This window comes from Triticum aestivum, chromosome 6B, assembly GCF_018294505.1.
Source record: "Triticum aestivum cultivar Chinese Spring chromosome 6B, IWGSC CS RefSeq v2.1, whole genome shotgun sequence".
Taxonomy (NCBI): Eukaryota; Viridiplantae; Streptophyta; class Magnoliopsida; order Poales; family Poaceae; genus Triticum; species Triticum aestivum.
The window spans coordinates 136,648,935-136,658,896 of NC_057810.1; the positions used below are offsets into that span (position 1 = coordinate 136,648,935).

The 9,962-nt window shown below is 48.4% G+C and overlaps 1 pseudogene; it reads left to right on the forward strand.

Moving 5' to 3' along the window:
- Positions 1-2,101: 2,101 nt before the first annotated feature.
- Positions 2,102-9,433, forward strand: LOC123133765 (IQ domain-containing protein IQM3-like; annotated as a pseudogene).
- The last annotated feature ends 529 nt before the right edge of the window (positions 9,434-9,962 follow it).

Genomic DNA, 9,962 nt, shown 5'->3' on the forward strand with positions numbered 1-9,962 from the left:
GTATCATCAATGGGCCTTATACGGGTCGTATCATCAATGGGCCTTATACGGGCCGTATGATCGATTGGCCAAACATGGGCCAAACAGACCGCATTATGGCCGTAAAAGGGCTAGAGTTGAAATCGTCTGTTCATGGGCCGACCATAACGGGCCATCGTTAATAGGCCGTATTTGATGACGCTATGAAAACGGCCCAATGTATTAACGGACCACAAACGGGCTGACTGTAACCACGGGCTGAATTTGGCCCACAAGCAGAAAATGACAGTAACGGGCCGTAAGTAAACGAATGCTGGAAATGAGCCCAAGAATAAATGGGCTCTGAGAAGGCTGAAAGATAACATGGGCTGGAAACGGCCCAACGAAATAATGGGCCGTTAATGGGTATAAAGTGATACACTGTTCATTACGGGCTAGTTTCACCACGGGCCGTTAATGGGTGTAAAGTGATACACTGTTCATTACGGGCCAGTTTCATCACGGGCCGTTAATAGGCCAAGAGTTACATAGGGCCTCATATGGGCCGAAAGACGTCATGGGCCATACATGGGCCAGAAGTGAAAACGGGCTGGAATCATATTGGATGGCCCAAATAACGCTACTGGGCCTAATTCAGATAGGGCATAACGGGCCTTGGGTTAGCGGGCTGTAAATGGGCTATATGCGAACAGGACGTTAACAGGCTTTTCATGGGTCGGCCCGCCACCTTTTGACCAAGTCAAACGGGCCGACCTTTTCACAGGAATGGGCCTCTGTTGGGCCGTGCCACGTGTCGACGTATCATAGGCGCCTTTTGTCCAATGAGTGGATGACATATGTCCCAACGATGAGCCGACGCGTGTTTCCTCCAGCCAATGATGATTTTACACGTGGAAAATCCCCATTGGTCGGGGCTGTTAACGGGGTACCGGATCCAAAACCCGACCCGATAGCTTAACGGCGTTCCGTTACGGTGGATGCCACGTGTCGGTCACCCTTGACGAAAGCACTTCTGTGACGCGCGATTTATCGTCATGGAAGTGGACACTTCCGTGATGATAATTTTGGTAATGTCATGGAACACTTCTACGACAGCACAGGTATGACTATCTTGATTCTGTCATAAAATCATCATGGATGTACATGCATGACAAAAAACGCGATCTACTATGACAAACACGTATCATCACGGAAGTGTATTTTTTTTGTAGTGAAGATCCATCTAGAAGAAGCCAATGTCGTCCAAGGCATAGCCAAAGAGGCCGAGCACCCCGGGAGCCTGATGGTCCGGACAAAGCGCAACAGGGTGGTCGGACCTCTTGCACTTGAAGCACGACGGGGGCTGTTTGCAGTCCACCTGGCAGTGCCCCTCCACGCCACAGTTGAAGCACGTCACCACCGGGGCCAGTGGCCAGGTCGCCGCCACCGTAGGAGTGGTGGAGGGGTTGGACACGGAGGACGCCGGGCTGGATGCCGCGGCCGCCTGCTGCTGAGCAGCACGCTTCTTCTTCTTCTTCTCAAAAGCCCCGCGGCCATTGCGGTTGTTGGGACCACCCCTGGGGGGAGCTGCGCCTGCCGCCGGGGAGGATCGTACCGCCTTGGGGGGGGGGAGACATCAGAGCGGTCGGAACGCGCCGGCGAGCGGGAGCGACGCGGTGGGGAGTGCCGGTCCCGGTCACGCCCGCGGTCCCGCCAGTGCTCCGGAGAGCGGTCCATACTTCCACATTGGCGTTCTACTAAATATATCTGCAGGGATGAACTCGCCTTGCATCTGGTGTCGTTGAGTAGAGATGGAGGATGCTCAACCTGGTGCTGCACAACAAATATGCTGGTCCCTAAAAAAATCCAAAAAAAAGAGAAAACTGGATCCTGTATGGAAGGTAGTATTACGGACACCGTGAGATGAGTACAGATCAAGGTAATTGCTTTTTTACGCTTTATGTATCTAGAAGCCACCTTCATCCACTAGTACTAGTCCCAGAACAGAATACCAAATTATTCTGGGAACAGAATACGAACGCACTAAGTTGTTCTGGGAACAGAATACTCGCGTCCAGTTACTGTCAAGTGTCTATTCATGTCCTTAGATTATTCTCCAATTATCTCTCGTGTTAAACACTGCAGTGCAAGGGCATAAATTCCTGCCTCCTCCTCTTACTCCTCGACAAGACTAACCATTGCCTCGATAGATGGAGGTGGAAACGGCGATGCCTCCTCCGGCGACCGAGCTGGAGCACATGGACTCTGCTGTGCTGGAGCTGGCACACACGGAGCTCTCCTCGCTGCCTGGAAGCGACGCGAATGGTGCGGCGACCAAGGTGCAGAAGGTGTACCGGAGCTACCGAACTAGGCGCAACCTCGCCGACTCCGCTGTTGTCGTCGAGGAGCTCTGGTAACCAGATCCTACAGAAAAACAAACCCTTTTGCTTCTTTTCATCCATTTGGTCTGGTCCCCATTTCTTGGATTCTGCGCCTATTGCTGCTGCCCTTTTCTTGGTTGTTGCCCTATCCTGAGCTGGCTTCCATGAACGGAGGTTTTGGTGTCGGCAGTGCCTGATTTGGTTTGAGTTGATGGTTACGGCTGCTGAAAATTAACCTGTTTACTGGTTGGGATTCGTTCATCAAGGTGGCAAGCACTGGAGTTCGCGCGGCTTAACCACAACACCGTCTCTTTCTACGACGGCCCGGAGCCGGAGACTGCTGCCTCGCGCTGGAGGCGCGTCAGCGTCAATGCATCCAAGGTGTCTTGCTGCCCTGCATAAATCGCCACCATAAGAAAACGATTATTTTGATTGGAATTTCCCTTCATGTTTACACATGTTCCTGAGCTTGATGCAGGTGGGTCAGGGTTTATCGAGGGACGGTAAGGCTCTCAAGCTGGCTTTCCAGCACTGGATCGAGGCTGTGAGTACACATCCGCTGCTGTTTTTAATCTATTTTTTGTATTATTGCATTTGCTGGATACTTGCTTTCAACTGTACATGTGTGAAAAGAATAAGTTGACTTGGGAGTTTTTGTTAGCTGTGAAGTGTGAACACTGATTGTAAAAGTTGCACATCTTGTTGTTGTCGAAACTTCTTGATGATCTGACAGATCTGTTGACTTGGACTTCTATTTGCAACTTTTTTCTGAAATTCATCTGTCGTCGTGTAGATTGATCCAAGACACAGACGCGGGCACAACCTGTATTTCTACTATGATGTCTGGTGCCAGACCCAGGCTGGCCAACCGTTCTTCTACTGGTAACAACATGAATGTGATTGTGTATATGATATCTTTCTTGTTCGAATGAAATCATGCAGTCATATGTAGATATTTGTCATTTTTCTGCAAGATACGTCCATTGTATGTTGCATATAAATTGGCCTCTTTTATTTTTACATATTCAGGCTTGATATTGGTGAGGGAAAAGATGTAGATCTTCCGGAATGTCCAAGGGCTCTGCTGAAGAAGCAATGCATAAGATATCTTGGTCCAGTAAGATTGTTTGCTTAATGGTTGACATCCTTATTTTGAATTCATGTTGTTCTTACTAAAAATATTCAAAGGAGAGATGTATTAGAACTTCAGATTGCTAACTTCATTCAACGCTCAAGTTTCTTCAGCAAGACTCAAATACGATTAAGAAGTACTACTAACTTTGTGCTTCTCATGTGTCACTTTCTAGAATATGTGTTGCTCATAGTGAAAACATGGATTATGTTGTGATGAGTGTCAAATAAACATGGATTTTTTTGGGGGGGGAGGGGGGGTGAATATGCGACTATCAAATTTTATCTTCATTTTGCAAATTTAAGGGAATGCATACCCTCTATTCAATGCATGAACCAAACCATGATCAGAGGAAAATTTTGCTCCCACTCAGACACTAATCGACATACGATTAAGCATCTCATACGTTGGAGTTGGTTAGTCTTTGGCCCGGGTAAATGCCTTCCCAAGAGAGCCAACTCCCTCAAGTCCAAGCTCAATAAAAACGGGTACCGACTTTTACATTTTGCCCCCTCCCGCTCCTGCGACGCACCCCACGTGCGCCACAGGAGGGTTTGCACCGCCGCCGTCCCTAGGTTCCTCACCTCGCTGTCGCCAAAGGGCGCTGTCGGGCGAAGCCCGTGCGGCGCTGGCAGCCGCAGGGCGTTTCCCCCTCTCCTGCATGGTGCTCGGGTGACGTGGGGCGGCTCGTCCTTGCGGGGGCGCTAGGCCGGCGAGGTCTCTGGCGGCGGAACCGCGGGGCTTTGGTGGTGGCGTTGCAGGGTGGTGGTGGTGTGGATCTTCTGCGGTGACGTGCCTCGGCGCGACCATGTCATGCACGGTAGATCCAGGCCGTCGGCGGTGGATGTAGGCAGGCGAGGATGGTTGCCGGCTAAGTCGGCGGTGGCGTTGGTCCTCGCGGCGCGACGCTCTCCTCCTCGACCTGCTGTAGCTTCATCGGTCCGAGATGCGGCCTCCTCTCCAACCCTTATCGGGACCGAGCGGGCCAGCGCCAACTTGATGGATATTCCTTGGGATCTGGCTATTTCCAGGGATGTAGATTCGCCGCTACAAGGGCCGCAGTCTCCTCCCTTCCTCCATGCGGCAGATGTTGCCACCGGGGGCTCACCCTTTTGCCCAAGCAGGGTTGGGGTGGTGGTGTGGTGTTCCCCAATTCAGATTGGGCCTTCCGGGCAGGGCCTGATTTGGATCTTGATGATTGCCGCGGCAGTTGGCGGTCGGCGGTATATGGCCAACGGGGTGGGGTCCGCTGCTATCGGCGGACACGGAGTGAGGAGTTGTCTAGGATGGGAAGGAGTGGACTTCTCTTCCTCTCCCGCGGTGGTTGGTGGCTCTAGACGTGGCACAGGGGCGGTCTCGGGGCGGCGGCCCTGGATGGCGGGCTACACATATTGGTTCGTCGGCGGGCAGCATGGTGGCTGATATTGGCGGTGTGCCTCGGCCATGTGGGTGGCGTGTGTTGGGGAACGCAGTAATTTCAAAAAATTTCCTACGCACACGCAAGATCATGGTGATGGCATAGCAACGAGAGGGGAGAGTGTTGTCCACGTACCCTCGTAGACCGTAAGTGGAAGCGTTATGACAACGCGGTTGATGTAGTCATACGTCTTCACGATCCGACCGATCCAAGCACCGAATGTACGGCACCTCCGAGTTCTGCACACGTTCAGCTCGATGACGATCTCCGGCCTCCGATCCAGCCGAGCTCCGGAGATGAGTTCCGTCAGCACGACGGCGTGGTGACGATGATGATGTTCTACCGGCGCAGGGCTTCGCCTAAACTCCGCGACGATATGACCGAGATGGAATATGGTGGAAGGGGGCACCGCACACGGCTAAGGAACGATCCGTAGATCAACTTGTGTGTCTATGGGGTGCCCCCTGCCCCCGTATATAAAGGAGCCGGGGGGGAGGAGGCGGCCGGCCTAGAGGGCGCGCCAAGGGGGGAGTCCTACTCCCACCGGGAGTAGGACTCCCCCTTTCCAAGTAGGAGTAGGAGAAGGGGGGAAAGAGGAGGAAGAGGGGAAGGAAAGGGGGGGCGCCGCCCCCCTTCCCTTGTCCTATTCGGACTAGGAGGGGGAGGGGTGCGCGGCCCCCTCCTGGCTCCTTCCCTCTTCTCCCTCTTGGCCCATGTAGGCCCATTAACCCCCCGGGGGGTTCTGGTAACCTCCCGGTACTCCGGTAAAATGCCGATTTCACCCGGAACCATTCCGATATCCAAATATAGGCTTCCAATATATCAATCTTTATGTCTCGACTATTCTGAGACTCCTCATCATGTCCGTGATCACATCTGGGACTCCGAACAAACTTCGGTACATCAAAACTTATAAACTCATAATAAAACTGTCATCGAAACGTTAAGCGTGCGGACCCTACGGGTTCGAGAACTATGTAGACATGACCTAGAACCATTCTCGGTAAATAAACAATAGCGGGACCTGGATGCCCATATTGGTTCCTACATATTCTACGAAGATCTTTATCGGTCAAACCGCATAACAACATACTTTGTTCCCTTTGTCATCGGTATGTTACTTGCCCGAGATTTGATCGTCGGTATCCAATACCTAGTTCAATCTCGTTACCGGCAAGTCTCTTTACTCGTTCTGTAATACATCATCTCATAACTAACTCATTAGTTACATGCTTGCAAGGCTTAGGTGATGAGTATTACCGAGAGGGCCCAGAGATACCTCTCCGACAATCGGAGTGACAAAACCTAATCTCGAATTATGCCAACCCAACATGTACCTTCGGAAACACCTGTAGAGCACCTTTATAATCACCCAGTTACGTTGTGACGTTTGGTAGCACACAAAGTGTTCTTCCGGTATACGGGAGTTGCACAATCTCATAGTTGCAGGAACTTTGTATAAGTCATGAAGAAAGCAATAGCAGTATACTAAACGATCAAGTATACTAAACGATCAAGTGCTAGGCTAACGGAATGGGTCATGTCAATCACATCATTCTCCTAATGATGTGATCCCACTAATCAAATGACAACACATGTCTATGGTTAGGAAACATAACCATCTTTGATTAATGAGCTAGTCAAGTAGAGGCATACTAGTGACTATAGTTTTGTCTATGTATTCACACATGTATCATGTTTCCGGTTAATACAATTCTAGCATGAATAATAAACATTTATCATGATATGAGGAAATAAATAATAACTTTATTATTGCCTCTAGGGCATATTTCCTTCAGCGTGGTGCGCTGTGGTGGGTGTTCGTGACAAAGCTGTCTCTGTCGGTGACGGTCAAGCCTTGATCTAGATATGGTGCTCCTGGTTCTGTCGTGGTAGGGTACCCATCGTGGGGGGCTTGTGGCTTGCTCACGCGGCGTGGTGGGAGGTGGGGTCGAGCAAAATATTTGCGTCTCCGAGCCGGCGGTGGAAATGCATGTGGGTGTTGCGTTCCTCTTGGCGGCACCGCCTTGGTCTCCCCAACTTTCATTATCGTCACTCAGGGTGAAAACCTCAGTTTGCCTTGGCTGACACGGTGGCGACGGCGCTTTGTGTTGTGATCCTCTTGAGGACGTCGCCGATGAGTGAGGGTGCTCCTCGGGCGTGGCGACATGTCTCTTGTGCTTCTCCTCGACGGCTCGTTTGGGAGCGTTTAGTAGTATACCCCGGTGTGTTCTGTTATTGCTCCCTACTAGTTTTGTCGTATTTTGTTTTGATCAGCTTATGAGGATTTCCTCAATACCTTGTATCGTACTCACACCTGCAGTGCCACCACAGTACTGTGGCGGCGTGCTAACGAGCTGGCCGAAGTGGAAGCGTTTGTAGAAGAATACCCCTTCGCACGCTTCCAGTTGTGCTCGCCCCCTCCTCATCGGCGTTCTTCTTATTATTCTTGTGCGCTGTCATCATGTGGATCCGCATCATTAATGATGCAGAGGCCGTGGGTTAAACCTCCTTTTCCAAAAAAAATGTGGATCTGCATCAAATGGAGGGGAGTCATATCCCTCGACCTCAAACCAAAGCTCGCCCCTCGAAATACCAGTCTTGATCCGCAAACTGAGATATATCCGCAACACTCAATATTCCCTCCGGAATTATAAAGCACACACACTCTTCTCAAATTTATCTTGCATCGACAATCAATCATATTTGGATTGGTTGATACAAAATTGATATCGTTGGATTCATTAAAAAGCTCCTTTCAATCATCAAAATTTATATTGAGATAATCCACATATAGTCGGGAAACTGGTCGATCAAAGTTAAGCTTGGAAAACGTACGTGCACGCCTTCAATTTTTCGACAGAGTTATCAAAGATATATTTTACCGCCAAAAGTTCCACAAGTCTTGAAACATGTTCAAATTAGTTGCTAAAGTTGCCACATGAATGTTTAGAAGAAGATTATTCTGCATGAACTATGAATTTTGTAGAGAGCTAAGCCTGCCAGATGGTTCTAACAGTTGTCTGATGTTTTGCAGCAAGAGCGCGAGTACTATGAATACATCATTACAGAGGGAAAGATTACCCACAAGATGTCTGGAGAACCACTTGATACAAGCCAGGGCCCTAAAGGGACAAAATGGATTTTTGTTATGAGCACAGCAAAGAAACTTTATGCTGGGAAGGTAGTTTGACTATTTCTATGAGCAATATTATATCATGTTTTGGAAGTTTAGCTTCGCTATAAGCGTTTAATTGTATACTTATTTCTATATTCAGAAAGAGAGAGGTGTATTCCAGCACTCCAGCTTTTTAGCAGGAGGTGCTACCATAGCTGCTGGAAGGTTTATTGCAGAAAATGCAGTTATCAAGGTATTGTCAAGACAACCATCTTAGCAAGTGGTGCTGTTTACACAAAGATTTTACGCTCGGTGAATTGTCACTTAACATTGCATCCATGTTCCAAAAGATATACTAGTCATTTCATACTCATAATTTAGTTATTGTGCTCTCTCATTGGATGCATTATGCTAATTTGATTCTCTGACGATCTGTCCTGATTTCAGTCCATCTGGGCCTATAGTGGACATTACAAACCGAGTGCGGAAAACCTTAGCAACTTCCTGAGCTTTCTAGAAGAGAATGGAGTTGATCTGAAAGAAGTTGAGGTATAATATTTTTGGATCAGCGAAATCTAAACAGTAAACACACTCCTGTGTTAACAAATGTAACACGGTTCACTTCATGAACTTATTTTTGCATATTCAGGTGTGCTCATTCACCAAAGAAGACTGCTATGAAGATCCGGTGCCTAATACCAAACAGAACCCTGCTGCTGCTACCATGTCATCCAATCCTTCACAACTGATTCTCCCTTCCAACAAGGCATCTGGGGCATCTTCACAGACCGAAGCTGACGAGGGCAATAATCCCCGTGTGGAGCAAGCAAGGGCAACCTACCAAACAACCTTATCAGGTGGCCTGCAATGCCCTGGAGATGCCGGCGTCTCGCAGGAGGCGATTCTTGAGAGGGTGAATTCCATGAGCAAGTCAAAATCCTACCAGCTCGGCCACAGGCTGTCCCTGAAATGGAGCACTGGGAATGGTCCAAGAATTGGTTGTGTGAAGGACTATCCAATGGAGCTCAGAATACAAGCGCTGGAGATGGTACAGCAGTCTACAACTCTCACCAAGGGCATCGACTCCTCTGGCCTCGTGGATGGTACCGACAGGCCTCTTGCCCACCTTGCAAATGTCGCCGCTCGTGCCAGTGCAGACCTCCCTGCCCTAGCCAAGTAAGAACTTAAAACTAGGTAGTAGTTTGTGTAGTTCTGCTGCTTCATATTTGGTGGGTGCTGCAAATATCAGACACTAAGTTTGTGCTTGTTGCTTTTCCTATGTTCCATGAATCCATTGTGGCTCAGATGATCTGGTGAGTGTTGTATGAGTTTCAGTTTGGTTGAATTGATTTAACAATGCTTGACTGCGCTTATCAGCAATATGGTAGTATGTTATAAACTTATAATATGGTGGTATGTTTGGTTAAGACATTGAGAAAACAGTTTTCTGTTTCACAAGTCATAATATGCTACTCCCTCCGTCCCATAACGTAAGACGTTTTTTGACACTACACTAGAGTCAAAAAACGTCTTACGTTATGGGACGGAGGGAGTAGTATGTTAATATGGCGGTATGTTTGGTTAAGAAATTCAGTAAACATTCAGGTAGAAAACCTACAAGCCATTTTGAAATTTAAAGAAAAATCAAGGATCTTTGACTGAAAAGATGCATTTGACATTACAATAGATACATCAGAACTGTGTTAGACAGTATCAGCAATAGGGATCAACTGAGTCAAAAATACCTAACAAACTGCCAATGCAAGAAAAAAATAAAAGAATCTAGAAAGAGAAGCAATTGAAATGAGAAAAACTAGACTGGTAGTTCTTTGCATTACAAACTGCAGCATCTTATAGGCGCATACGGTTAGGTCTAACTGGAAATGACAGGACATAAAAATGTTGGATAATGAGCAACTTACATTCACAGGGGGTCAAAGGCCAAACATGTACATG